Here is a 6277-nt window from a genome sequence, read left to right as displayed (position 1 = left end):
AACCTTCTCCCCTAGGCATTATCTGGATCAGGGGATTCATTACCTAGGTAAAATCTTTTCTGAATTTGATCTCTGATTTACCCTTCCTTTTCCCTTTGCCCCCTCAAAAATTTTTATAGATATAAGATACCATTTTTCTCTTAGGACATACTTTCATTAGGCTGAAGATAATACAGTTTAGTAAGTACGTCCTGTGTGTCTAAGGGTGTGTATACATATATTGGTTCCCTTGATTGAGTTTCAGATGTTTCCCCTCTGAATTGATCCTGATTTTTTTTTGTTTTCATTCTAACGTTAGTTTGTGGGTGTTAACCTTGCTGTTTACCCCAGATACCACCTACATATCTGTCTTGTTAATATGAGTGACCTGTTCAAGAATTGAGTTATTCCTATGGACAGAATTCCGGGTTTTTGGTTGTTTTTTTTTTCTTATCCTATAGCCTTTGATTACCTGTAGGAGGCAGTATAACACAATCTGTAAGAGCATTCTTGGGCTTAAGGTTAAGGGGACCTGAATCCTAATCCTCTACTTTCTTGGCAGGCAAAGGAGTTAACTTCTAATTTCCTTGTGTATGAAAAGTATATATGCCAGCACATAATCACTTAGTAAATGCTAGTCATTATTATCATTGTGTATATTTATCATAGATAATCGTAAGGGTGTGTGTGTGTGTGTGTGGCCTGGTACCTCATGTGTCTTCAGTGTTCCAATTTTGACAGTTTGGAAAGCACTTTATCTTGTGGAATCAATCTTGATTCTAGAGAATAAACCATTTCTCCGTTTCATACCTTCAGAGACTTGGTTATCCATTTCTTTGAACATTCTGAGATTTTCTCACATAGGCAGATTTTTTCACAGCTTCATAAGAATACTTTGCTTTGGCTTTCTCCTGTCTTAAAAATAATGAAATGAGAGTTCTGGAGTTCTTCAGGCAAGAATTGAATTTGAGGCTAAGGGTAGTTCACTCCCTTTATTCCTTTCAACTCCACCCCTCCTTTTTTTTAATTTTTTAATTTTTTTTTTATTTTAAAGAGGGATGTTTTTTGAGAGGAGGTTGGCCAAATTTTAGACTATCACTAAGTGTTACTTTTCTTATGCTTTCTGAAAGTACGATTCATTAATTCTGTAGTGACCAAAGAATTACAGTACATTCCTAAAAAGTTTGCTATACCATTAATTGGCTGTTGGTTGTTAAGACTGCTCATGGGAGAGTCAAAATATGCTCTCAGAATCTGTTCTGAGCCTTCTATTTCAGAGAGATACCTGTATTTATAAGGGTGTAAGGGGCAGCATACAGGTTTTTTTGAGTAGTAATTATCTTCTTTGAGGCAAGTTCAATGATTAGCTCATACAGAATTTGACCATTTGGCCCAGAGGACTTTAAAATTGCTTTAATAACAGTGATTACCACTGTATCTTGGTTCAGATCACTTTCTACCCAATTGTGACATTTTCATAGCCTAAATCACACATTCTGTCAACTCTAAGTTTGCTAAGTCTGAAACATACACTTAAAGATATTATAAATTTAGTTAACCTTTCTAGAAAGTAAATAATTTAGATCAGTGATGATTGAAATTACTAATAAGAATATGTTGAGGTTAGCAACTAAAGCAAAAGTGACAGTCTACCCAGCCTTCTTTGCATTTGGCAAAAATAAGGCTTAAAGGTTTGTTGTTAACAATTTAGGAAGAAAGTCTGAAAGTTTTCACTAAGAAATCTTAAAGATGAACTTATGGCCCATTAAAGAAGCATTTTGTATAATCTGTAGGTTCTAACATTCATTGTGTTTGGTTTATTGAGCTGGTTCATTTCCCTTGTGTTTGACTTTTTAGTAGTGTCTTTGACTACCTTATAGTGTATCTAGGATTGGCTTCTTCTCAAATTTACTTATATTAGGTACATCCAAGGCACTGGAGATAAACCTATAAATCATTTTCTCTGCCATCAAGGAACTTGTAGTCTAGTAAGAAGAGACAGACACGACAATAAAATGATAGATACCATGTTAGAAGTATGTTCAGATTACAATGGAAACAGTAAAGGAAGGGAGTCATAAATTCTACTTGTGAAGGTTGGGAGAAGCTTGTATAATTGGCTCTTGAACTTCATTGAGTGAAATGAATAGCTGTTGAACAGGGAGGGGAGGGCATTGCAGGCACTGCAATTGGAAGCAGCATTAACAAAATGAAATTGATGTGCCTAAGAAGTGGATAATTTGGTTGCTGACCAGAATGAAAAATCAAGTTTGAATAGGTAATAGACTATGGAGGGTATTTTGTCATGCTAAAATGATTGTATTCTATTCTAACAAATGGGCAACCATTTAGCAGTTAAATTTAGCAGTTTTAAACAGGGGAGGATCATGAAGAAATATGTTGCTGTTCAGAGACACCTGGGTAGTTGTGTTTTTAGAAGAGAGCTGGTAATAAAGCATATCTTAAGTATCTAAAATTGAAGATTTCCACTGCTAACCTATAGAATTAGAATTTCCATTTTGTTCTAAAATTTGGATTTGGAAGTGAAATTGACATTTTCATTCTTTCAGTATAGTGTTGTAGTGGGTTGCTGCGACAAAAGCAGTAAAGATTTTTGTTTTTAATACTTTAATTTTATACTTTGTTTTGCATTGGAAATGCCTTTTTTCTGCTAATCCATTTATTTAAAGGACTAGTTCTGGGTAGGGAAAGTAAATACTAATTGTTGATTTTTAACTAATATTTTCTTATGATTGGTGGATTAACTACAGATGAACTCACTGTAAATGAAGGTATCCCCAACTCTTCTCATAAGGGTGTGGAGATGGGTGGTGGTCTTGGATTCTTTGCAAGTTGGTGGCATTATCTAGCTCCCCAAGTTAGAGTGCTGAAGACCAACCCTATGATCCCTACCCCCTCAACCAAATCTAGTTGATTATTCAGGTTCTGCTGATTTTTATCTTCCAGGTATTTTTCCAGGCTGTGACTCATCACCCCTCCCCCCATTAACGTTATCCATCTTAGGTTAGTTAGGGTCCTGGTTTCTTGCAAGTATGTTGCACTATTAAACAGTGGCTTCCCCTGGTCACAGTATCTCTAGTTCTACTAGTTCCCTGATATTAATCCCCTACTTTGCTATCATAACCATCTCTTATATCTTCTAATCCAATCAGATCACTGCTTCTAAGGCTCTGTAGGTACCTATTACAGTGGTTCTTAATCTGGGGGTGGGCAGGGGACAGATTCCAATCTCTTGGTAACTGATGGAAGCTATTGACATATGCCTCAAAAAATGCTCGTAAGTGTATACTTGTATTTCTTGGGCTTTTTTGGGATCACCTTCAAGTTCTTTCATAAATCTGGTATTGTGAAGATTCTTGTAGACTGTCTTGTTTCTTTTAATGTTTTATTTGCTTAGAATGTTCATCCTCCCATCCCACTCTTTTGTCCTATAAGGCTCTGCTCAAGATCTTTCTTCCAAAAAGCATAAGCATCCCCCCCACCACCACAAAAAACAAAACAAACAAAAAAACACTGGACTGTATACACCTCCTCTCTGCCTTCATAACAACTTTGTTACAATCTTCAGTACCTTAAGAGTCTTGCCCACTAGTGATAGTCTTCAAATTGGGAACTCTACTTCCTCATTTTTGGTCCGCAGTGTAGAACTTGTGTAAAGTAGGCATTTGTTTAATGCTTATTTAATAATTGAGTGAAGTCAGAATTTTTCAAGCTTTTAGCAGCTTTTTCCTCTGTGAGTAAAGTACTTATATAAGCTTCTTTGGAAGTAGATTTGAAGATACATGTTATGAGGATTTTAACTAAATGGACACCTTTTTATATTTTCTTGATTATAGAAGAGTTAATTCTAAGGTCTCTTACAGATGTAAAATTGTAATTTTACTTTGGGCATTTTCACAAGTAAAAAACTTGAAAGCTTTTCACATTTATAGAATCTTCAGTGTAACAAATTGTCTAACTTTTGAAGTCTGAATGTCCGTTTCCTTAAAATATCGTTCAGCCAGTTTAGACTGATGTCTAGGCTAAGTTGTGCTTTCCATTTTTGGGAAAGGGAACAGAAAAGGTTCCCAACATTTGAAAAGACCACTTCTGGAAATACTTAAATCTTTTCATCAGTATATTTTTACATATCACTGAACTTATATTACCATATACTAGGAGTGGACATTTAGAATGTTAAAGAACCAGAGACAGATGCCAAGAGTTCTTAGGAAACTACTTTAAAGATTTTTATATTTAGTACTAAGATTTTTCTTAATTTATTTAGTTCAGCATATAATACCAGCAATTTACTTTAATGCTATGTGCTTATTGAAGCTCTGTTTTACCCAACTGCCGAAACTACACATATTCTTGACTTGCAAACCCTTCATTGTGAAGAGCATGTTTAATAGGTGCTACAGAAGCAAGACCTAGTGCTCTACTCAGTAGTGGAAATGAAATTGCTCATAAAATGAAAGAACATTATTATTCTTGTATAACAGTAATGAGAGAAAAAATGGGTGAACAGTTGTGTTTGATTTGTATAGTTTGTGTTAAAATAGTATGGGTAAATATTTTGGTGGATAGGCTTTTGTCTGAGTTACTGTTAAAAGTTAGGACATTTGGTCTGATAATGCCAGAGGACTTCAGAAATTGGGACTGGCCCAGAAAATCAGAAAATGCAGAACACAGTGACCATAGCCTAAAATGACTGCCACAGTTAGATATAGCTACCTCTTTCTTAAAGAGTTTGAACTGCGAGTTTGGACTGCCAGATGTATAAACTCTAGGTGGGTTCTTGATTTGTAAATGCTAGGTCACTGCTTCCACAAATACTTCATGATGTGCTGCCAAATTTTGATCAGTGCTTAAATTTTTGCTTCTTCCAAGTATTTATACTGTTACTACAACATCAGAACTTTGAACCAAATGAGCTTTGCTGGGCAGGTATGGCATGCATAGCAAAGCTCAGTTTCAGGCCTGCATCAAAGGAAGATTTTTCGAGTTTGGAAATTTCTGTAGTGAGTAGAAAGATAAGGTTATTAGTAAAAAGTCATATTCAAATAGTCTCATAAGAGGGAGATCAAGTAAGCAGTATGATGCTTTTATAGAAAATTATACCATAGCATTGATTGTAGGTGTTTCTAGTATTGGTTTAGTTCTTTATATATTTATACGTGTTCATTCCCCTCTACCATAAATTTGGTGATGCTAAACATGCTGGTTTATGTACAAGCTCTAAAGGTTGAAACAATGTCTTTTATCTCACCTCCTTCCCTGCACACCTTCAAAAGCAAAAAAAATTTGGACTTGAGCATTATTTGTTTTGATTACTTCACACAAACCTTGGCTGTTACCAGTTTTTGCTGAAGATTGGGTGTTTGGTAGGGAAAAATAGCTAATTTAGAGCATGAGACTTTTTGGTATGGTAGATCGAGAATGTGAGGGACTAGGCATACAGTATAAGGCATTCTGTATGTGAGACACCGGGACGGTGATAGACTGCCAAGGGTCAGTTGGAAATAGAGGAAAATCTCTACTTGCCATTCTTCCTTCTGTATATAGTGATCCTGTATCTCAGATTTGCAAGGTTATCTTGCAAATACTGAAGGGACCTGGAATTCTAATTTTGGTTCTTTTCAGTTGACTTCTCATACTTGAAAACACACAAATTCTTAAGTGGACCATGTGACCTGGTTTAGTTTCAAGAGAATTGGAATTGTATGTATGGCTGTGTTCAGTACTCAAACTTTAACCTAGTATTTTTGTGCTTTAGCCTTACCCATGTGAGGTGGGGTTAATTAAGGAAGTTGTGGGATTGTTTAGGAATCTTACCACCAGTTAGAATATTATTTCCATGAGAATTCTTTTGCAGTCTTAACTGTGTTTCCAACACCCTTCAATATTTTTCCCTAATTCCCCCTTCCTCTCTTCTCTCCAAGCATATCAGTCCTCCCAGCATGTTTACAATCTAGTATGTATCTTTCCATGTTTTTCCCATGCTCCTATAATCTTAGATTTGTCTGTGTGTCATTATTTCACAGAAATGGACTAACACTTCAGGTCACAATTTTCAGTTATCTTTTCTACTAGAAATGTCTAAGCACTTTTTTGATTGGAAAAAGTGATTACTTCAGTTATTTAGCGAAGTTATTAAACAGTGTACTGTGGCTCTAGAGGAAATTACCATAACTTTAGTGATGCTAAACAGAACTCTAATGAGTACTTGTCAGATTGAAAGAAAGAAAATTATAAACTTTTGAGAATTTTGAGTTCAGGAATTTTTGATAAGGTA

The 6277-nt window shown here is 35.4% G+C and overlaps 1 protein-coding gene across 2 annotated transcripts in view; it reads left to right on the top strand.

The window, feature by feature from the left end:
- The window catches only part of ZBTB10 (zinc finger and BTB domain containing 10), a 37343-nt gene that overhangs the window by 3976 nt on the left and 27090 nt on the right, over positions 1–6277 (top strand). The gene's annotated exons all lie outside the window — the stretch shown is intronic.

The sequence above is a fragment of the Puma concolor genome, chromosome F2 (assembly GCF_028749965.1).
Source record: "Puma concolor isolate L17-30 chromosome F2, mPumCon1.1.hap2, whole genome shotgun sequence".
Classification (NCBI taxonomy): domain Eukaryota; kingdom Metazoa; phylum Chordata; class Mammalia; order Carnivora; family Felidae; genus Puma; species Puma concolor.
The sequence above is the reverse complement of the archived record's forward strand: the minus strand, read 5'-3'. Positions and strand labels throughout refer to the sequence as shown.